The following is a 23,688-nucleotide window of genomic DNA, read 5'->3' as shown; positions in this document are numbered from 1 at the left end:
ATTCTATGATCTTTGAGTAAAAAATCAATTATTTTTCCTACCAACGACGTTAAGCTAACTGGTCTACAATTCCCTGGACTTGTTCTATCTCCCCTTTTGAATATAGAAGTAATATTAATGTCTGCCAGTCCTCTGGCACTATTTCCTTTTCTAATGATTTTTTATATATATATATATATATATATATATATGTAATAGGGGTATCATTGGGAGAGTATTTTGGTGGTAGTGATCATAATTCAGTTAGATTTAGCGTAGTTATGGAAAAGGACACAGATGGACCAGGAGTAAAAGTTCTCAATTGTGGAAAGGCCAATTTTACTAAGCTGAGATGTGATTTAGCAAAAGTGGACTAGAAACAGCTACTTGAAGGTAAATCAGTGTCAGAGCAGTGGGAGGCACTCAAGGAGCAAATGGTGAGGGTTCAGAGCAAATATGTTCCCACAAAAAAAAAGGGTGGGACTCCCAAATCTAGAGCCCCATGGATGTCAAGGAGCATACAGGGTAGGATAAGGCAAAAAAGGGAAGCTTATGTCAGATACCGAGAGCTCAATACTGCAGATAGCTTAGAGGAGTATAGAAAGTGCAGTGGTGAAATTAAAAAGGAAATTAGGAAAGCAAAGAGAGGGCATGAAAAAATATTGGCAAGGAAAACCCAAAGTTTATTTTATAAATACATAAAGAGCAAGAGGATAACTAAGGAAAGAATAGGGCCTATTAGAGACTAAAATGGTAACCTGTGTGTGGAGGCGGAAGATGTGGGTATGGTTCTAAATGACTACTTTGCGTCTGTCTTCACAAAAGAGGGGGACGATGCAGACACAGTAGTTAAGGAGGAGGAATGTGAAATATTGGATGGGATAAATATAGTGAGAGAGGAAATATTAAGGGGCTCAGCATCTTTGAAAGTAGATAAATTGCCAGGCCCATATGAAATGTATCCCAGGCTGTTAAGAGAAGCAAGGGAGGAAATAACAGAGGCCCCAACCATCATTTTCCAATCCTCTCTGGCTACAGGCATGGTGCCGGAGGGCTGGAGGACTGCTAATGTTGTACCATTGTTTAAAAAGGGAGAAAGGGATAGACCTAGTAATTACAGGCCAGTCAGCCTAACCTCAGTGGTGGGCAAATTATTGGAAAAATTCTGAGGGACAGTATTAATTGTCATTTAGAAAGACATGGTTTAATCAAGGACAGTCAGCATGGATTTGTTAAGGGAAGGTTGTGTCTGACTAACTTGATTGAATTTTTTGAGGAGATAACAAGGAGAGCTGATGAGGGTAGCACATTTGATGTAGTCTCTGGATTTTAGCAAGGCTTTTGACATGGTCCCACATGGCAGACTGGTCAAAAAAGTAAAAGTCTATGGGATCCTAGGGAAAATGGCAAGTTGGATCCAAAATTGGCTCAGTGGCAGGAAGCAAAGGGTAATGGTCGATGGTGTTATAGAATTGGATAGCCAGGTGGCAAAGGATAGAATACTAGAGCCTGGTTTTCAGTTGCTTCCATGCCTTTATTCACAGTGATCAACATAATGCACTCCACACCCTAGATAAGCTCTCATATAAATGGATACAAGAGAGCCCCCAATTGATACGCACCACCTGAATACAATTAACACTGATATAAATCACATGGATGCAATTAACAGACGGGTGTTTTTGTGATTGGAAGGCTGTTTCCAGCGGGGTTCTGCAGGGCTCAGTACTATGTCTCTTGCTTTTTGTGGTATATATCAATGATTTAGACTTAAATGTAGGGGGCATGATTAAGAAGATTGCAGATGATACAAAAATTGGCCATGTGGTTGATAGTGAGGAAGAAAGCTGTAAACTGCAGGAAGATATCAATGGACTGGTCAGGTGGGCAGAAAAGTGGCAAATAGAATTCAATCCGGAGAAGTGTGAGATAATGTATTTGGGGACGGCAAACAAGGCAAGGGAATGCACAATAAATGGTAGGATACTGAGAAGTGTAGAGGAACAGAGGGACCTTGGACTGCATGTCCACAGATCCCTGAAGGTAGCAGGACAGGTAGATAAGTTGGTTAAGAAGGCATAAGTGATACTTTCCTTTATTAGCTGAGGCATAGAATGTAAGAGCAGGGAGGTTATGCTAGAACTGTATAAAACACTAGTTAGGCCACAGCTAGAGTATTGCGTACGGTTCTGGTCACCAAATTACAGGAAAGATATGATTGCACTAGAGAGGGTACAGAGGAGATTTACGAGGATGTGGCCAAGACTGGAGAATTTTAGCTATGAGGAAAGATTGGATAGGCTGGGGTTGTTTGGAACAGAGGAGGCTGAGGGGAGATTTAATTGAGGTGTATAAAATTATGAGGGGCCTAGATAGAGTGGATAGGGAGGACCTATTTTCTTTAGCAAAGAGGTCAATAACTAGGGAGCATAGATTTAAAATAATTGGTAGAAGGATTATAGGGGAGTTGAGGAGAATTTTTTACACCCATGGGGTGGAGGGGGTCTGGAAGTCACTGCCTGAAAGAGTGGTAGAGGCAGAAACCCTCATCGTATTTAAAAAGTACTTGGATATGAACTTGAAGTGCCGTAATCTACAAGGCTGGGATTAAGCTGGATAGATGGTTTTTGGCCGGCACTGACACGATGGGCCGATTGGCCTCCTTCTGTGCCGTAAATTTCTATGATTCTATGACTAGTGCCTCTGCTTTCTCCTCCCTAACTCTTTTAATATTCGCGGATGCAATCCAGGGATCTTATCCTCCCTAAGTTTGATTAGTCTATCAATTATCTTCCTCCTTTCTATCTTAAACGCTTTAATATCTTTTTCAATCTCGTCTTCTAATGTCATGTCCACCTTGTTAGTCTCCCTGGTAAATATGGAGGCAAAGCAACTATTCAATATTTCTGCCATTTCGCTGTTGTTTCCTTGTGAGTTTATCTTGTGCATCCTTAGTGGCTCTATCCCTATTCTGATTTTTCTTTTGTTATTTATGTGTCTGTAGAATACTTTACTATTTCTTTTTATATTCCTTGATAATTTAATTTCATAATTCCTCTTTGCTTTCCTAATTGTTTTTTTGACTTCTTTCCTAACCTCTTCGTATTCCCTTTTGTCATCCTCTCCTTTATTGTCTATATATTTAGAATATGCCTTTTTCTTTACTTTCAATTTTATATGTATCTCTTTATTCATCCATTGTGTTTCATTATTGGCTAGTTTGTTCTTGTTTTATGGAGGAATGCATTTCTCCTGAACTCCGTTGATCACCGTTTCACTGCTGTTCTATTTCTTTGCCTGTCAAAATTTTTTTCCAATTTGCCTGCCCTAGTCCCATTCTCATCCCCTCAAAATTAACTTTTTCTCAGCTGGCCCGTTCTTGTCCTAACCTCAGCATATGCTCCCTACCCTCCAACAGATCCCATCTGCCTGCTGGTTCCTTGGAGAAGCTGGCCGATTTTCTGCCATCTGTAATCAGCGAGTGCCCCCAGCGTGCTGATAACGCTCAAATGAAACCTGAAACTGAAAATGGTTCAAGACTCCTAACTGTGGTCCTGGACGGGAGCCACAGGCACACTATCGACTTTGTGTTCATATTGGGATAAAGTTAAAAATCTCCCCCCACCACCCGCCCCCGATCTTCACTCTCGCGGGTGACATTATCATTAGAACCCTTCAGTAGATTCATAGAAGGAGGCCCATCGTGCTGTGCTGGCCCTTTGAAAGAGCTATCCAATTAGTCCCATTGCCCTGCTTTTTCCCCATGGCCCTGCAAATTTTTCCCCTTCAAGTATTTATCCAATTCCCTTTTGAAAGTTACTATTGAATCTGCTTCCACCACCCGTTCAGGCAGTGCATTCCAGAACATGTGTAAAATTCTTTTGCCTCATTTTCCCCCTGGTTCTTTTACCTATTACCTTAAATCTGTGTCCTCTGGTTACCGACCCTTCTGCCACTAGAAACAGTTTCTCCTTATTTACTCTATCAACTCCCTCCATGATTTTGAACACCTCTGTCAAATCTCCCCTTAACTTTATCTGCTCTAAGGAGAACAATCCCAGCTTCTCTAGCCTCTCCGCATTCCTGGTACCATTTTAGTAAATCTCCTCTGCACCCTCTCCAAGGCCTTGACATCCTTCCTAAAGTGTAGTGCCCAGAATTAGCCACAATACTCCAGCTGGGGCCTAGCCAGTGTTTTATAAACGTTAAGCATAACTTCCTTGCTTTTGTAATCTCGGCCTCTATTTATAAAGCCAAGGAACCTGTATGCCTTTTTAACAGCCTTTTCAACTTTTCACATTCAAAGATTAGTGTACATACACCCCCAGGTCTCTCTGTTCCTGCAACCCCTTTAAATTGTACCATTTAGTTTATATTGCCTCTCCTCATTCTTCCTACCAAATTGAATCAATTCACACTTCTCTGCGTTAAATTTCATCTGCCATGTATCTGCCCATTTCACCAGTCTGTCTATGTCCTCCTGAAGTCTGTTACTATTCTCCTCATAGTTTACTACATTTTCAAGTTTCATGTCATCTGGCAAGTTTGAAATTATGCCCTGTTTACCCAAGTCCAGGTCATTAATATACATCAAAAAAAGCAATGGTCCTAATACTTACCCCTGAGGAAAACCACTGCACACTTCCCTCCAGTCTGAAAACCAACCGTTCACCCCTTTATCCCTCTCCCCTTTTTTGAACAGGGGTGTAACATTTGCATCCCAGTCCTCTGGCACCAGTCACAAAACTAAGGAGGATTGGAAGATTGTGGCCAGAGCCTCCGTTATTTCCACCCTTACTTCCCTCAGCAACTTAGGATGCATCCGATCCAGTCCAGATGACTTTTCAACTTTGAGCCAACCTTTTAAGTATCTCCTCTTTATCTATTTTTATCCTATTCAATTTCTCTACTACCTCCTCCTTTACCTTTATTGTTGCCTTATTTTCAGGGATCATTAAAATCAATTGTTTACTGATTGCCACTAATACATTTCCATGTTTTTTTTAGGTGATGAAACTGGTAAAAATAGTTTGTAGTACCATTTGGCCCATCGTGCTTGTGTCGGCTCTTTGGTAGAGCTATCCAATTAGGCCCACTCCCCTGCTCTTTCTCCATAGCCCTGTAAATTTTTTCCCTTCAAGTATTTATCCAATTCCCTTTTGAAAATTATTGTTGAATCTGCTTCCACCACACTTTCAGGCAATACATTCCAGATCATAACAACTCTCTGTGTAAAAAAAATGCTTCCTCATGAAGCCTCTGGTTCTTTTGCCAATCACCTTAAATCTATGTCCTCTGGTTACCGACCATTTTGCCACTGGAAACAGTTTCTTCTTATTTACTCTATTAAAACCGTTCATGATTTTGAACACCTCTATCAAATCTCCTCTTAACCTTCTCTGCTCCAAGGAGAATAACCCCAGCTTCTCCAGTCTCTCCACTTAATTGAAGTCCCTCATCCCTGGTACCATTCCAGTAAATCCCTTCTGCACCCTCTCTAAGACGTTGATATCCTTCCTAAAGTGTGGTGCCCAGAATTGCACACAATACTCCAGCTGAGGCCTAACCAATATTTTATAAAGGTTTAGCATAACTTCCCTGCCTTCGTACTCTATGCTTTTATTAATAAAGTCCAAGATCCCATATGCTTTTTTGACAGCCTTCTCAACTTGTCCTGCCATCTTCAAAGATTTGTGAACATATACCCCCAGGCCTTTCTGTTCCTGCACCCCCTTTAAAATTGTACCATTTAGTTTATATTGCCTCTCCTAATTCTTCCTACCATAATGTATCACTTCACCTTTCTCAGCGTTAAATTTCATCTGCCATCTGTCTGCCCATTTCACCTGTCTGTCTATGTCCTCCTGAAGTCTATCCTTCACATTGTTTACCACATTTCCGAGTTTTGTGTCATCTGCAAACTTTGAAATTATACACCAAAAACCCAAGTCCAGGTCATTAATATATGTCAATGACCAGGAGCAGTAAAGCAGCTCCTTTACTGCTACATTAGCAGCATCCTCTCCTCTAGCAAAGACAGATGCAAAGTATTCATTTAGTACCTCAACCACACCCTCCGCCTCCAAAAGATCTTTTTTGTCCCTACCCTAATCGGCCCCACCATTCCTTTGACTACCTTTTAGTATCTATATGTTTATAAAAGACTTTTGGGTTCCCTTTTATGTTAGCCGCTAATCTAGTTTCATAATCTGTTTGCCCCTCTTATTCACTTTTTTAGATCTCCTCTGTACTTCCTGTATTTAGCTTGGGTCTCTACTGTATTATGAACCTTACATTTGTCATAAGCCTCCTTTTACCGTTTCATTTTAATCTCATCGGGCGCTAAATTGGGCTGTTTAGTGCCCGTTGTTTCAACGCTACACGGCTGCCCGGAGATCCAAGATGGTGTCTTCTTGGTAAATGGTTTAGCGCATGTGCAAATAACGAACGCTGGCATCATGTAAAGTAGGGAGAAAATGCGTTTGATCAGTGTGCAACGCTGATTTAAAGTGATAGACACCATTTTGGCACTTAACGCTCCACCCAATGCACTGTCTCAACCGTGACCATCTAAACATGTCTTAGAATGCCTGGTGGACCCCTCACCTTGCATCTTGCATCTTTCTGTAATTTTCCTGCAAATTTGCTCCTCTAGCTCCTTCCCACTATTTGGTGATCTATAGTATACACCCAATAGTGTAATAGGTCCTCTAATTCTAAATAGATTCTGTCTTTGACCCCTCAACTACATTATCCTTTTCCACTGCTATAATAGTTTCTTTGATCAATACTGCCAGCCCCCTCCCTCCTTTCCTTCCTTCCCTTCCCTAGCTTTCCTGAATACCTTGTAGCCAGGAATATTAAGTACCCAATCTTCCCCTTCTTTGAGCCAGGTCTTTGTTATTGCCACTATATCATAGTCTCATGCCGCGACTTGTGCCTGCAGCTCACCAATCTTATTTACCATGCTACGTGCATTTACACACATGCACACCAAACTCATCTGAGACCTGCCTCGCATTTGCCCCCTGTTTGATCCCTCCTATTTCTGAATTATTCTTTCCTCTAGTGCTATTTGTCTCTCCCAGTCCTCTGTGCACCTTGTTTCTCCTCTCTAATGTTTCGTCTTGGTGCCCAGCCCCCTGCCAAATTAGTTTTCCTTCCAAATTTGAGAACCTCTGAAATATACCTGTGTGTATGTATGATTCAGATCTATTGAATTGAATCTTAAATAAATAATTCAGTCACAAAGGACCTTACCAACCTGAAATCTGTTATGCAAAAGAAACTGTTCTTGAGGTGTCTAACTTATTTAAGTTTATATAATACAGCCAGTTCTGCTTTCAAACTGGATCCTGTGTACACAACAGCCGAGTGTGTTATTTCTCAAAAGAGAACTACATGTACTGTATGAACAATTGTACACATTGAGCTTGTGAAAGTGTCCTTTTACAATCAGAACAAGGGTTACACATGTCATCATAAGGACTGTGGCACACACTAATGTTGCAATGAACACTTCAAGTGACAGAAACAAGGGGCTCGATTTTAAAAAAGCGGCGGGATGGCAGCAGTGGTGGGGTGGGGGGGGGGGGGGTCAATGGGCAAACCAAATAATAAAAACTTACCGTTCCCCACATGATCGTGACTTAATTGGTGTCCCTTAACCTTGTTGCCGGGTTTGCCGTCCGAAAGCTGCGCAATGGGCGAACTGCGCACCTGCATGACAGGCTGTCAGCTGGAGCATCTAGATTTAAAGGACATTGCTCCAATGGATTTTGCTGCAGCAAAGAGCAAGAAGACTCAATGGAGCAGTACAGGGGCAAGGCTGCTCCAAGATTCAGCGATGCCTCACTTCAGCTGCTGCTGGCAGGGGTGTGGAGGAGGAGGGAACTATTTTTCCCGGCCGTCAGGAGGAAGTGCCCTGCCTCTTCCACCAAGAAGGCCTGGCTCGAGGTGGCAGAGAAGGTCACCAGCAGTAGCAACATCTCCCGCACCTGGGTCAAGTGCAGGAAGCGATTCAATGACCTAACTATGTCAGCAAAAGTGAGTACACTTACTGATTCTCCTGCATTCCGTGTTCCACATCACCCCCACCCCCAAACTCATTCTGCACTGCCAAGACTACTCCATCACATCACTCCTCACATCCACTTAAGGCTCATCCTCAACTTACCTTCACTTCCTGAGCACTTCCTCACCTCCCCATTTGTGACCCCACCAATACCACTCACCCCAATCCTGATCCAGTCTCTGTCTCATACTCACCCTCTGATACACCGCTTTCACAGTCAGCCTCACCCAAAGCAATGCATTCATCAGCTGACCACTTCACCCTCACTCACTCACACGTCTGTACTTTCTCCCCTTCTAGGAGAAGAGAGCGGAAAATGCATGCGAGTGGTCCTCACAGAGGCGGAGGAGGAGGCCCTGGAGATCACCCACACCCTTGAGCACCTATCCGTTGGGGACACCAAGATTGGCACCCGACAAATGTCTGGTGACACAACTTTAACGTTCATCACACACAGCATGAATTGATGTTAATAATAATTGGCATGCTGAACACCTCACATAACATGACACATCTGTGATGATGCTTAATATTGCCTTCTGTTCTCTTACAGGCCCTTCAACGACCGCAGTGATGGGAGAGGGCGATTCCTCAGAGAGCTCCCGAACCCTGAGGGCGCACTGTCACATCTTAGCAAGCCATCCACCAGCGCAGATATTCACAACTCGGTGGGCCATAGTCGTCTGTTAGTTGGGTTGGTGCCTGGTGAGTCACCACACACAAGTGAGCATGAGCAGACGCTGGTGGCTGTGGAGAATTTCCGTCGGTGGGCGCACTCCTCTCCAGGGTCTGCTCAGCTGGACGCAGATGCTAACCCCGGGGGCCATCCTTTAAAAGGAGAATGATCGAGGGACAGCAGCACATTTGCAAGGCACTGGAACAGGTGCCATGCACACTCTCCACAATAGCGCAGAGGATGGAGGAGTCCAGCTTCTGCATTAGTGGAATGGTGGCACAGGTACGTGAGGGAATCTCTGAGATAGTGTCACAGGGACGTGAGGGAATCTCTGAGATAGTGTCACAGGACGTGAGGGAATCTCTGAGATAGTGTCGCACGTAACTGCTGAAATGTCTGAGATAGTGTCGCAGGTAACTGTGGAAATGTCTGAGATAGTGTCGCAGGTAAGTGCGGAAATGTCTGAGATAGTGTCGCAGGTAAGTGCGGAAATGTCTGAGATAGTGTCGCAGCTAACTGTGGAAATGTCTGAGATAGTGTCGCAGGTAAGTGCGGAAATGTCTGAGATAGTGTCGCAGGTAAGTGCGGAAATGTCTGAGATAGTGTCGCAGGTAAGTGCGGGAATGTCTGCAATGGAGAGAAGACTAGCATCCGTTGAGCTTCTAGCACGGCTCACAAATGAGTCCATTCAGGTCCTGATGTTGGCCGTTTGGACTCATGGTGAACAACATTCTGCCGCCTTAAACAGGCAGACAGAAACTTTACAACTGGGCTTCCAAGGCATCATACATCTCCTCCAAACTGTTCTCCAGCTGGGTGGTAGGAGTGATGTGGGCCTGGTCCAGGAGAGGGTTGATGGCAAAAGGGGACATGGAAGTGGGGACTCCACTCAAAGCGCTCCCACATCTCACCCGTTGCCCCTCTCGCAACCAGTACCCGCAATGCTGCCTCCTCTCCAGGTGGCTGAGTCTGCCCCTGCACAGGTGGAGCGATCATTGGACGGGCCCTCATGGTCTCCAAAACCCAGAGGGCGTAGGCCAATAACATCTAAGCAGTCCGGCCATGGACATGAGCAACCTGCCCCTGCCTCTGCTGCGGCCATAGGGGATGCACCACATAGAAGCGGTAGGAAGAGAAAGGCTAAGGATTTGTGATCAAGCAGGATATGCATAAGAGTGTCTGACAAACTGTCATGCTTTACATTTATATTTGTTTTTTGTTAAAGTCACATTAAATGTTATCATTCTCACCACAATGTCACGTCTTGCCCATTCTTGACTGGCTTTTGTGATAGCGCAATTTCATGTGCTTCATCATGAGCAGCTACACTTGATGCCACCCAGTGGGTCACCTTACAGTGGGTGTATGTGTTGTTGCAGGACTGTTTTGTGCAGGGGGGTGGGAGGGGCTGGTGTTGGCGCTGCTCTTTCCAGGTGGTGTGAGGACTCGCTCTTCTCACTTTCTGATCTTATAAGAACCGTTCACATATGAGTGACTCCCTGGCCTCATGAGCAGCCAGGTGACTTGTTGCTCTGCCCATGGGTTCATCCTCCTCATCCTCCATCTCCTCCTCCTCCTGCTCCTTCTCTTCCTCCTCCTGCTCCTGCTACTGCTGCTCCTGCTCCTCCTCAATGTGGGTGTCAGATGTGGATGGTGGATGAGGGCATGGGGCTCTCTGTTGCGCCGTGTTGTGCAGGACACAACACACTACTATAATGTGACCCACTCTCGCTGGTGCGTATTGAAGTGCTCCCCCAGAACGATCGAGGCACCAAAATCTCATCTTCAGCAGCTCTATTGCATGTTCAATTATAGACTTGGTGGCGATGTGGCTGTCGTTGTATTGACGCTGTTGCTCACTGCTGGGGTTCCTCAGAGGTGTCGTGAGCCACATGTGCCGGGGGTATCCCTTGTCCCTGAGGAGCCAGCCCTTAAGAGTGTTCGATGCATGGAAGAGGCCTGGGATGTTGGATTCTCTCAGAATGAACGAATCGTGTCAGCTGCCAGGGAATCACGTCAAGAAATCTTTTGCGGTGGTCCCCAACGAGCTGAGCATTGATGGATCAATACCCCTTTCTGTTGATGAACAGTCCTGGCTCGAGTGGAGGTGCACGGATTGCTATATGCGTGCAATTGATTGCACTCTGTACACGTGGGAAGCCAGCCACAGAGTGGAATCCCACTGCCCTCTCCGTCTGGCTGAGGTCGTCCATGGGGAAGTTGACATATTGCGAGGCCCTGCAAAACAAACCGTCAGTGACCTGCCTTATGCACGTGTGCAGACGACTGAGAGACCCGGCAATGTCACTGGAGGCACCCTGGAATGATCCGGAGGCGAAGTTGAGGATAGTGGTCACTTTAACTGTGACGGGTAATGAGATGCCGCCAGGCCCAGCTGGGAGCAGCTCAGCATGAATGAGGCTACCTGGCGACTCACTCTCAGCCTCCGTTTGCACAGCTCCCCAGAGAGGTCCAGGAAGCTGAGCCTCAGTCTGTAGACTCTCTGACGAGGGTAGTGCCTCCTGCAACGTCGTTCCCTCTGTTGTTCCCCTCTGTGCTCTTGTTCAGATGCCTGTGGCGCAGCATCGTGTTGTGGAGCTACAAGTGGCAGAGGTGCACGCTGTGCCTGGCGAGGATGGTGATGTTCCTCATCCTCGGGTGTACTGGTGAATGCAGCCATCACGCCCCCCATCCTGATGGTGTCAGTTTGAGAGGGTCCGAAAAGTTGGTAAATATGCGTGAACAGAACAATTCTGAGTGGAAACCAAGAATTTTCAGTCTAAACACAAAGATCTCCCGGACAAAAGTTTGTCTGAGAGAACTGAGCGCACTGCTGCGATAGCATCTGTCAAACTGGGATTTAAATGTCCAAATGGCTGCTAGCTGAAACACGACTCATTCCCCGGAAGCACACTGATGCAGAGTTGAAATCGCTTGCCTTCATTCTTAATTAGATTTATGTACATTTCAAGTACTCTAATTACTTGAATTACTGCTTTAAATATTATCCAGCCGGCTTTAATTGCTGGTGGGGCTTCCGGGTTCGGGAACAGCGTGCGCACCCAGATGAGTCTGGGTCTTGCGCGTTCTTAGGCGTGTTGGAGCCGGGATTTCTGCCCGCTCCTGGAAATCCCGATTTTCTGCGTCCCTCCCGCCCCTAACACACCCGCACTTTCGTTTCAAAATCGAGCCCAAGGTCTCTGTTTGAATTTTGCTACGGAGGAACAAATACATGGGCTGATACTAATTTAGTTAACAGCCTAACAGTGCGTGCACATTTATCTAATAGCGATCAGAATATGATCAAGTTCAACGTTGTATTTGAAGGGTGCATTCTGTAACAGCTACTAAGATTCTAAATTTAGGTAAGGCCAACTTCAATGGGATGAGACAGAGACTGTCCACAGTAAACTGGGCAAATCTGTTAATGGGTAAAACCAACAGAAGATCTGTGGTAGGTGTTCAGAAAATAATTTAACGTGATACAGAACCAGTTTATACCCCTAAGGGACAATTGCTCTACTTGCCAAAAAAAAACAGCCATGGATGACAAAAGAGGTAAGGGACAACATAAAACTAAAAGAAAAAGCATACACAAGTGCAAAATATAGCACAGAGATACAGAGAACAGCAAAGGGTGACAAAACAGATAATAAGAACTACAAAAAGGGAGTATGAAAAGAAACTTGCAAGGGATATCAAAATCAACACAAAAAATGTTTACAATTTTATTAGGATATTAGGATATAGAGAGTGGTCAAGAGCAATGTGGGCCCCTTAAAAACTGATAATGGTGATATTGTAAATGAAAATAAGGAAATGGCGGTCATATTAAATAATTACTTTGCGCCAGTATTTACAGTAGAGGAAGAGGATGCCAGACACCCCAAGGAAATTAATTTTGAATCAGGGACAGGGATTCACCATAACTAATGTAAGCAAATTAACAATAATGAAGAAAATAATGACACCAAAGAGTGACAAATCCCCAGGACCAGATAGTTTCCATCCCAGGGTTTTAAAGGAAGTAGGTGAGAACATTGCAGATGCCCTAACTATAATCTTCCAAAGTTCTCTCAATTCAGGAACTGTTCTTTTAGATTGGAAACTTGTACATCCACTATTTAAGAAAGGTGAGAGAGGGAAACCAGGGAATTATAGACCAGTTAGCCTAACATCTGTTGTCGGGAAGTTACCAGAGTCTATAATTAAGGATAAAGTGACTGATCACCTTGAAAATTTTCAGCTGACCAGAAAGAGCCAGCATGGATTTGCAAAGGGTAGGTCATGCCTGACGAACCAGATTGAAATTTTTGAAGAGGTGACTAATGTAGTGGACAAGGGAATGTCTATGGATGTTGTTTCTATAAACTTCCAAAAGGCATTCGATGAAGTCCCTCATAAGAGACTGTTAGCTAAAGTTGAAGCTCTTAGAATTAAGGGCAAATTATTGACCTAGTTAGGAAATTGGCTGATCGGCACGGGACAGAGAGTAGGGATAATGGGCAAGTACTCAAATTGGCAGGATGTGACTAGTGGTGTCCCACAGGGATCTGTGTTGGGGCCTCAACTATTCACTGTATTTATTAACGACTTCGATGACGGGATAGAGAGCCACACATATCCAAGTTTGCCGATGACACAAAGATAGGCAACATTGCAAGCAGTGTAGATGGAAGCATACAATTACAGAGAAATATTAATATATTAAGTGAATGGGCAAAACTGTGGCAAATGGATTTCAAAGAAGGCAAGTGTGAAGTCATCCACTTTTGACCTAAAAAGGATAGATCAGAGTACTTTCTAAACAGTGAAAAGCCTGAAAGAGTGGAGATCCAAAGAGACTTAGGGGGTCCATATAAATAGATCATCAAAATGTCATGGACAGGTACAGAAAATGACCAAAAAGACTAATGCAATGCTGGACTTTATATCTAAAGGACTAGAATACAAGGGGGTAGAAGTTATGCTACAGCGATACAAAGCCCTGGTTAGACCACACCTGGTGTACTATGTTCAGTTCAGTGCACCGCACCTTAGGAAGGATATTTTGGCCTTGGAGGGTGTGCAGTGTAGATTTATTAGAATGATACTTGGGACTCCAAGGGTTAAATTACAAGGAGAGGTTAGACAAACTAGGGTTTTATTCCCTGGCATTTAGAAGATTAAGGAGTGATTTGATCAAAGTTTTCAAGATATTAAGGGGAACTGATAGCGTCGATAGAGAGAAACTATTTCTGCTGGTTGGGGAGTCTAGAACTAGTGGATATAGCCTAAAAATTAGAGCCAGGACTTTCAGGAGAGAAGTTAGGAAACACTTCTACACGCAAAGGGTGGTAGAAGTTTGGAACTCTCTTCTGGAAATGGCAGTTGATGCTAGCTCAATTATTAATTTTAAATCTGAGATTGATAGATTTTTGTTAACCAAAGGTATTAAAGGATATGGGGCTAAGGCGATATATGGAGTTAGGTCACAGATCAGCCATGATCTCATTGAATGGTGGAACAGGCTCGAGGGCCTAGATGGCGTATTCCTGTTCCTATGTTCCTAAATTCCTGAACCACCCAGAATCAAAGTGAAATGTGCAAAAGAAACTGGTTGAGATTTCCCATACCCTTTTTGTTTAGTTCCCTGTAAAGGAAAGAGAATCTAGAACTCATTCCTTGTGCACTATCGGTTTCCATTATCAAAAGTGATCAACACTTTTTTTAAAATCTGAATATTTTTAGTCTCTTCCAATTTCCATGAAGAAAAAATGATTTGTTTCACTGCAGCTTTATACTACAATGTGCAACCATCATTATTCTTTGAAATCTTAATGCAACGCTGAGAGGGACATGATATTCTGTTTGTTGTGGAGGTATTATTTTGTTTTTTAAACTGACATATTAGAGTTGCAATGTGATTTTCTTTCGAAATAAATACTGATAGTACTGGTAGCTTTAAGTGATTATGTGTCTTTTAGTGTTAGATTTGCTGATGCAGGATTGTTTTAAAATTTCCCTGATTAAATAGAGAATATTGTACTAGCAGCAGTGTATTAATTGGTTTATTACATGAGTGTGATGCTCACATTATGTTGCACTAGCCAATGCAATCTTGGGTACTTTTAAATGATTTACTAATGGAGAGTGCTAATTCTAGTGCCTGTTGGTCACATTACTGTTGAGTGGGGAAAGAAGAGCTCAGTTCATGTATTTCCAAACACATGCATGGATACTAAGTGGTCGATTTTGAAATGGTGGCGGGTTGGCGGCCGAGGGGAGGGGTGGGGGGGTGTGAAGGTGCACGTGGCAAACCCACATGAACAAAACTTATCGTTTCCGACGCAATCGCATAGTGATTGTTGATGATTAACGTCCTCTCCGGGTTTTGCGCCCGGCAGCCAGCCTGATTGACAGGCTGGCTGCCATCAGGAGCTGCAATACAAGGGGGGGAGAGAAAGTGAGAGAGTGAGACGTCATCCGGCGCTGGAATGGAAGATCGGGGTGGGGCGCGGAGAGTGGAAGATCGGGGGGGGGGGGGGGGGAGAAGGTAAGATCGGCAGAGGGAGAGGGGAAGATCAGGGGGGGGGAGGGGAAGATCGAGGGGGGGGGAGATTGGAAAATTGAGGGGGGAGAGTGGAAGATTGGGGGAGAGGGGTAGGTCGGGGTGAAGAGGGGGACATCGGGGAGGTGAAGAGGGGGACATCGGGAGGACATTGGGGGGATGAAAAGCGGGACATCGGGAAGACATTGGGGGGTGAAGAGGGGGACATCGGGAGGACATTGGGGGGTGACGAGGGGGAGATCAGAGAGGGAGACATCGGAAGAGGGTGCAAAGGTAGGTTCATTTTGTGTTTTCACTTCCGGCTATGGTTTTTTAATTTAATTTATTTAGTTTCTTGTTCCCTGATCCAGCCCTTCACGCCTGGTTTCACCAGGTGTGGATAAGAAGCGGTGAGCAAGCTGCCCAGGTAAGTTGAAAATCGTTACAATCACTTAATCTGTCACAGGTAAAGTGCCTTAAGTACCTCAATGAGGTACATTTGGCTCTTTAACTGTCATCCCGCCGGCTGTAATTGCCGGGATTTCTGTGATTTTCAGAGCCCCCCGCCCCCAATGCACCCGCAATTGCCCCCTAAAATTGAGCCCTAAGCTTCTGACTGCTGGTGAGATTTGTAATAACTGAAAAGAGTTGAATATTCCATCAGATCTTTTCAATCATTAAAAATTGAATAATGAATCAGTGGACTGCATGTTTTTTTAATTAAAAAGTGGACCATGCAGCAGGTGCAGTTCTATTTCTCCATCATGTGGGTAGTTTTGTCATTGGTACTGAGCTTTACATTTATGCAGAATTGGTACATTATACTATGTATCTGGCATATACCATGTATGTGGCACAATAGATTGGGTTGCCTTGACACCAAATGTACAGTATAAATAGACCATGAAAGATCTACAGCTCACCTTCACTCATAGATGCATGTAATTTGAGGAAAACAAATTATTTCGTTATTATATTGCTAATTGCAATATTATTATTACACACATATTAGTGTTATGCAGGGGAAAATGGTCAAATGGTTTTCAAGAATTACAATTCTAACCTTTTATAGAACTATTAAATTTGCTCTTTGTGTGCATGCTTGAGAAATACAACAAGTGGTTACTGTAGTGGTTAGGTTTTGTGGCCTGTCCACTGTAGTTGGTTCTTTTGTTTTGTGACACCAATGTACAGAGGAATACTGAGATTTGTGAAATGAGTTAATTTGGCAGTAATGCTTACAGTGCAGCATGTGGCAGTGACTCTGACGAGTGTTCACACACGTGAATCTGGTCCTTTTTGGCCCTGTCCCTGCTGGTGCAAAATACATGAAAGAAACAAAGACTTGCATTTATATAGCACCTTTCACAACCTCAGAACATTCCAAAGTGCTTTACAGCCAGTTAAGTACTTTTGAAGTGTAGTCACTGTTGTGATTTGTGATTTAGGAAATGTGGCAGCCAATTTGCGCACCGCAAGATCTCACAAACAGCAATGTGATAATGACCAGATAATTTGTTTTTAGGTGTTGGTTGAGAGCTAAATATTGGCCAGATCACTGGGGAGAACTCCCCTGTTCTTCTTTGAAGTAGTGCCTTGGGATCTTTTATGTCCACCTGAGAGCGCAGACGGGGCCTGTGCAAAAGACCGCACCTCTGACAGTACTGAAGGAGTGCTGCACTGGAATGTTAGTCTAGATTTTGGAGTGGGACTTGAACCCACAACGATCTGACTCAGAGACTCTGAGCCACAGCTGACATATGTGTGCATTTAGCAGAAGATGTTGGATTACTGATGATGCATTCTATAGAAATATAATTCAGTGTCACTGTTTCATATTGGCATGTTCAAAGATAAAATAGTAATTATTGATTAGGGCATATCACTAATTCTGTACTCCAGAAAATCCTCAGTGCCCATTCCATCTAAGTAAATTATCTGATTTATTTATATTATGTGTGTGTACATACTTTATGTTGTTAATTGTACAATATTTAATTAAAATATTGTTTGAAGATTTATATAGGATAGGCTAAAAGTAATATTTGTTTTACTCAGCCTATCCTGACCAGAAAGAGTTGTAGTCAATGGAAGTAACCTTAAAAGACCTAGTCTTAACATTGATAAAATCAACTCAGTTTTTGCTTTTGAAATACCTATTAACTCTGGAGCGATTGCAGTTCTCCAATGGCTCAACAAGTTATCCAATGAGTAGTTGAGCCAGAGAGACTAAGAAGGATGCAGGTTTGATCCCTGATCTGTATTGAATAATCTGACCTCGGCTTCAGCTGTACAATTGGCCTCAGCACCCTTGCTGTGGGGAAAATCGATGAGGATTCCCACTCCTGGTTGGTGATTCATGCTAGAAGTGTGCTGGTGTGAAAATCAAGTGAGGACAGGCTCATCTGTGAAGCTTCTAATGGTTGAATAGGCTGCTGATGTTCATCACTGGGCTTGTATATGAATAACTGCCACTTAGGAGAGCTTCTGGGGGGTGACTTATATCGAACTGTACAGCAGCAAAGAGTTGATTGCTTCAGGGGAGGAGGGAAGGGGAAAAAATTGATGAGAGAAATACCTCTGGACAAATTGAGTTCTAAATAATTCAATTTGTTAACTTCCAAATAAGAAGAAAAGCAGATGGACAATGTTTTAACATAGTTTGTTCAATGAATACTGTTTTAGTTTCAAAGATTAAACTCTGCATCTGCTCAGGATACAGGAGTACAAGCCAATAGAGGTTATATTAAGGCTTTGCAATGCACTGGTCAGACAAAACATGGGAGTGCTGTGTTCAGTTCTGGTCACCATGTCAAAAAAGATATATATGTGTTGGACACAGTGCTCATTGAAGCCTGTACTTAATTTACTTAGACACAGTACAGATAAGTTGAATGCAGACTACTACTTCAGAATTAGCCAATAAGTAGACCAGAGGCAAGAACATTAACAATGTTCAAAATGCAATTACATTCTGAGAATGGAGAGTTAATGTGCTGAATGGCCTTTTATCATCCTTGGCTTTTCTTATGTTATAAGTCTCTCTGATCAATAATTCATGTGCACTATCTGTAAATATATAAATATGATTTTCAGTGCCAAGCGTTCCCCCTTACAAATTGTTGCCTGGTCTCTTGTCTTGATGATTTGATTTTATTCACAGAGAAAGAAATAACTTGCATTTATATAGCGCCTTTCACAACCTCAGGATGTCTAAAAGTGCTTCACAGCCAATAAAGTACGTTTTGAAGTGTAGTCACTGTTGTAATGTAGGAAAACAAGTCAACCAATTTGAGCACAGCAGGACCCCACAAATGAGATAAATGACTAAATAATCTGTTTTAATGGTCTTGGTTGAGGGATAGATATTGTCAGGATACAGGGAGAGCTACTCTGCTCATCTTCGAATAGTGCAATGGGATCTTTTATGTGCAACTGAGAGAGCAGATTGGGCCTCAGTTTAACATCTCATTCATCTCAGCTTTGGCAATGCAGCACACTGCACTGAAGTGTCAGCCTAGATTATGAGCTTAAGTCTCTGGAGAGGGCCCCGCATCCACCATCTTCTGACTCAGGTGAGAGTGACACCACTGAGCCAAAGCTGACAATTTAGAAGATCAGAGGTTAAGGATTGCCTTGTCTTCCTCTTCAAATAAGTGCAGAAAAAAACCCTCTAAAGGTGTACTCTCTTTTTATGAAGAAGTATTTGCCAAAGACTATTCTTTTAGGGATCATTTCTATATTTTGAAACTTGAGGAAGGCATAGAAGAAGATGTGTCATTTTCCTCACCATCACATCAATTTACATTATCATATCATTTTCATTTACAAATAGAGGGGAGAGGTTTGCCAAACACTTTTTCGTAATGATGGTGCCACTTAAAGATTGCAGTCATGATTGTCACCAGATCACATGATATTTACAGATGAGAAAGGCTGTTGCAATTTTCCAGGGGTTGTGGGGGGGGGGGGGGGGGTAGAAGTATTTGTCTTGACTCCTGAAACCAGCTAAAAATGAAATAGATTTCCATCTGTAACCTTCAAGCTCTGGAGAATAGCACAAGGTGAATGTGTTTCATTGACACATTTCTGAGTCCAGATGATGTTGACAAACCTATCATGTAAACTTCTTACCATAAGTCTTGTTCTGACGTTTTTCAGGGTGAGACTCCCTGTTTTAGTTTTGATAAAGAATATCGGGCGCTAAATTGGGCCGTGTAGCGCCCGTTGTTTTGGCGCTAAACGGCCTCTCCAACATCCAAAATGGTGTCTTGGATGCATATTTCCAGTGTGACGTGCGCTGGATGCCATCTGGGTATAGGAGGTAACACAGGCGCAGATAACGAACACTGGAATCATGTAAAGTGAGGAGAAAATGGCTTTGATCAGTGTGCAACGCTGATTTAAAGTGATAGACACCATTTTGGGACTTAACGCACAACTCAACGCACAGTCTTAACCCCGAAATCTGAACGTATCTTAGAGTGCCTGGAGGAGCCCCCACCAGCGCTATTTAAAGGGATCTTGCAGGATTTACAGGTTAGTGGCTGGATTATTGCTTCTGGCTGCCGAGACATTTGTAACCGTTTTTGGAGGTCTCCTACACTTGAATACTAGGACGCGGGGACATAGCCTAACATTTAGAGCCAAGACGTGCAGGAGTGAAGTTAGGAAATGCTTCTACACGCAAAGAGTGGGAGACGTTTGGAACGCTCTTCTGCAGATGGCAGTTGATACTAGCTCACTTGTGAATGTTAAATCTGAGATTGATAGATTTCTGTGAACCAATGGTATTAAGGGATATGGGGCTAAGGCGGGTATATGGAGTTAGGTCACAGGTCCACCATGATCTCATTGAGTGGTGGAACAGGCTCGAGCGGCTAAATGCCACTGCCACTTGCTGCCTCCTCATATGCGCCACCTTCTCCCGCAAGAAAGCGGGACATGTGTCTGGGTGATGTGCCTGTTGTGGTTGAATAGCTGCCAGTGTGTGTGGCTTGTGAGTTGTGGGTGGGCGGCTTGAAACAGTGGTAATGTGTAAGGGTGAGAGGAAGCATCTGGTTGGAAGAGTTGAGCACTGATGGAAAGAGTTTGTTGGTATGTGGGTGATGGGGAGTGTAGTGCGTGGTGCAGTTGGTAGGAGACGCCACTTGACAGTTGACCTCACTCATCTTGACCACTCATGTCAAAGCATTGAACTTCTTCCTGCACTGCATCCATTTTCATGATGCTGTGCGCCTGGCATTGATTTCATCCCCCGCTGCCCCCCTCTGCCTTTTGGATATAAGTCTGGAGGGCCTCTTGCCCCCCCCCAAACCCCCTCTGCGGATATAGGATGTCCCTCCTTCTGTCCATCTCTTGCACCAAGGTCTCTAGTGCATCAGCAGAGAACCTTGGTGCACGCACTCTCGCAGGCCTGGTACAAACTCAGATCGGCAGATTGGTGAGGTCTGGCATGCAGATTGGAGGACGTGGGATTTAGTAGTGTGCAACCTTTATTCAATGTTTTAACATAACTCATCAGTGTGTAAACATAGGGATGGGACCTGCATCTGTGTTTTACGTGTGTGATGTCTGATCTCCATTCAGACTCCATGCAGACAGTAGACAGTTATTTTCAGCAAATAACTGGTACCAGCTACCTTTAAGAGATCTCTAAGAAACCTCCTCCCTTTAAATGATTGAGCTCCCCCTGGTGGTGGAAAGTGTGAATTGCATTGATTTCATGTGTAAGGCCCGGAATGGAATGCTAATTGCAGGTGAGTCCTTGGGTGGGCTGAAACTTGCGTCCTGCCTGTGCAGGGGTCATTGGGCGCGGGGTAATAGCATATCCTGTTACCTGCATCCAAAAACGGCCCTTATCCAATTTTTCCCCCATCATCCCCTTTTTGCCTTTCTTGTGTCTCCCCATTGCTGGACAACTGACAGTGCTGTTCAGAGACCCAGTGCTGAAGGTACGTGAGAATGCTCGAGCTCAATTTTCCGTTCTATTCTCTCCACCCAAAGGAATTCATAAGAACATGTATCTGGATTAAGTTTTTTTTCTTTGGGAAAAGGGGGAGTCAAGACCTGGACTCCCTCCCCCAATGGACATCACCTCCACCATTAGATGGGCCAGTACACCTGGTTCTACACTCCCTTCTACAATGATGGCCTTGTTTGGTTTAGGTGGAGGCACCACCTTTTACAAAACCATTCAGAAACTCCCCAAGAGACAGGGACCTGGCCTAATTTGTGGCCCTTTCATTGCACTTCTGCCAGACTTATGGTGGGATTGTGCAGGCAGGACTGCATATTTTGGCCCCTTGAATTCATCCTGTTCAGTTCTAGATAACCTTGCAAGTTAATGTTCTAATGAGTAAGAACATAAGAACATAAGAAATAGGAGCAGGAGTAGGCCATATGGCCCCCCAAGCCTGCTCCACCATTCCATAAGATCATGGCTGATCTTCAACCTCGATTCCACTTTCCCGCCCGATCCCCATATCCCTTGATTCCCTTAGAGTCCAAAAATCCATCGATCTCAGTCTTGAATAAACTGAACTACTGAGTATCCACAGCCCTCTGGGGTAGAGAATTCCAAATATTCACAACCCGCTGAGTGAAGAAATTCCTCCTCGTCTCAATCCTAAATGTCCGACCCCTTATCCTGAGACTACGTCCCCTAGTTCTAGACTCTCCAGCCAGGGGAAACATCCTCTCAACATCTATCCTGTCAAGCCCTCTCGGAATTTTATATGTTTCAATGAGATCACCTCTCATCCTTCTAAACTCCAGAGTATAGGCCCATTCTAGCCAGATGAACAGCAGCAGAAAGCTTACCAGTGCTCATAGCTGGTTTAACTCTTGTATTATTTCTACACAGACTTGGAGTCCCTAAGCCTAAGCTCTATTGCTAAATTCAACGGACTTGGATAAGTGGGGTGTGTGAGAGAAAGTGCAGCCTTGGGTAAATATTTATATGTGCACTTTATGTAACAAACTTATAAATCTGTTTTATAACATTGGTTAAGATATTTGTTACACATGTACAGTGGAGATCCCTGCCACCCATATAAAGGAAACAGATTTTACTCTACTTATGTGAATCTTCCTTACCAGTTGAGTTTGGAGGATCATAAGCAAGGTCAGGATTTCTGCATGTGACTTAAAAAAAGGTGAACCATCCCAGAAGTGAAAAGACAGTGGGGGTAAAATTGGCCTTTGCCAGTAGCGTGAAATGTGCTCAGTGAATTGGCAGCCCGTTTTACACTGTGATCAATTTCCAGTGTTCTAATCCACTGCACCGTATAGCCTCCACAAGCTTTTGGTCTTTTGTGATCTGTGGTATTTAGTATTCCAGACAAATGCAACTGCGTTTTTCACTGGGGGAGGGGAGAGGGTAATAATTTTATCGTTTCTTTGCACCCTTTTGTTCCGACTGCTGTCTGATTTCTAGCTGATCAGGAACATCAGACAGTCTGGTGAGCATATCAGTAAAATATGAACACGTCACTTTGTAGAACTAGCAAAAGCTGATCAACAACTTCAAAATACTGATGCAGGCCCCCAAAAAGCTCAACTCAAGAACAGCTGTTTGTAAGTCTATAACATGTGAAAACAAGTAGTTATATGGGCTTTGTAGCTTAAGCCTTAGGTATAGCCAACATTCCTTCACTTGTATTGGATGGGCACAATACAGGCTGTTGAAACAAAGGAGCATTCCATTCTTTCTGCAGTAGCTATTTGAATGCCCTGGGCACACTCCTGGCACAGGCCTGCCCTCTAGCTAGGCCTTATGCCAGAAAATCAGGCAGCAAACAGTAGTGCAGCTTTTCTCCTGCCAGCGGCATTGGGCCTTCTGGCTGTTGCTGGAGAACAACAGTCAGAAGTCCCTGAAGCCTTTAGATAACCCTGGTGGGGGTTATTAAAAGCAATGATGCCTCCTTCGTCTTCAGCCTGCCCCTGGCACCCCCATAGATCCTCTGGATTTAGGAATTCCAGAGAAAGACTCTTCCTCCAGGTTTCTTCAGGCACCCTTCTGTTCCAATGCCTAATGTTCACGGGCAGAGGAAACTAAGGCAGGAGGTCAGGAACACCCCCTTCTACCTCATTAAAGTCACGTAACATTGAGCCTGTGCCTGCTCTAGGCAAAGTCCCAGTTCTGCCCATCAGAGACATTCTTGGAAATCATAGTGTGACGCAAAGGGGCGGAGACATGATGTAATAGGTCACATTAATGACCACTGGTTAGGCCGCTCAATGCCAAGTACCAATGGGTGGAGTGTGTGGTGCAAACTTTGCCCATTGATACTTCAAAGTTGCATCTGGATCTTGTTGAAGGTCAAACATTTTACATTAAATCTAACAAATATACAAATATGTCACAGGTGTTAATATTTGTCAAGCTCAAAATGCCTGCTACTTCAAAGAATAGCAAGCAACCATAGC

The 23,688-nt window shown here is 43.8% G+C and overlaps 1 protein-coding gene across 4 annotated transcripts in view; it reads left to right on the top strand.

The window, feature by feature from the left end:
- LOC137334786 (FYVE, RhoGEF and PH domain-containing protein 4-like) overlaps positions 1-23,688 on the top strand; it is a 252,962-nt gene that overhangs the window by 5,385 nt on the left and 223,889 nt on the right. Inside the window, exon 2 of one of the 4 annotated variants that reach the window (XM_067999755.1) lies at positions 22,124-22,207. The exons of the other annotated variants lie outside the window; for them this stretch is intronic. The gene's annotated coding sequence lies outside the window, so the exon portion shown is untranslated. The remainder of the gene's footprint in view (positions 1-22,123; positions 22,208-23,688) is intronic. 4 annotated transcript variants of the gene reach the window in all.

Source organism: Heptranchias perlo, chromosome 18 (assembly GCF_035084215.1).
Source record: "Heptranchias perlo isolate sHepPer1 chromosome 18, sHepPer1.hap1, whole genome shotgun sequence".
NCBI classification, from domain to species: Eukaryota; Metazoa; Chordata; class Chondrichthyes; order Hexanchiformes; family Hexanchidae; genus Heptranchias; species Heptranchias perlo.
This window is presented reverse-complemented; position numbering and strand designations above follow the sequence as displayed.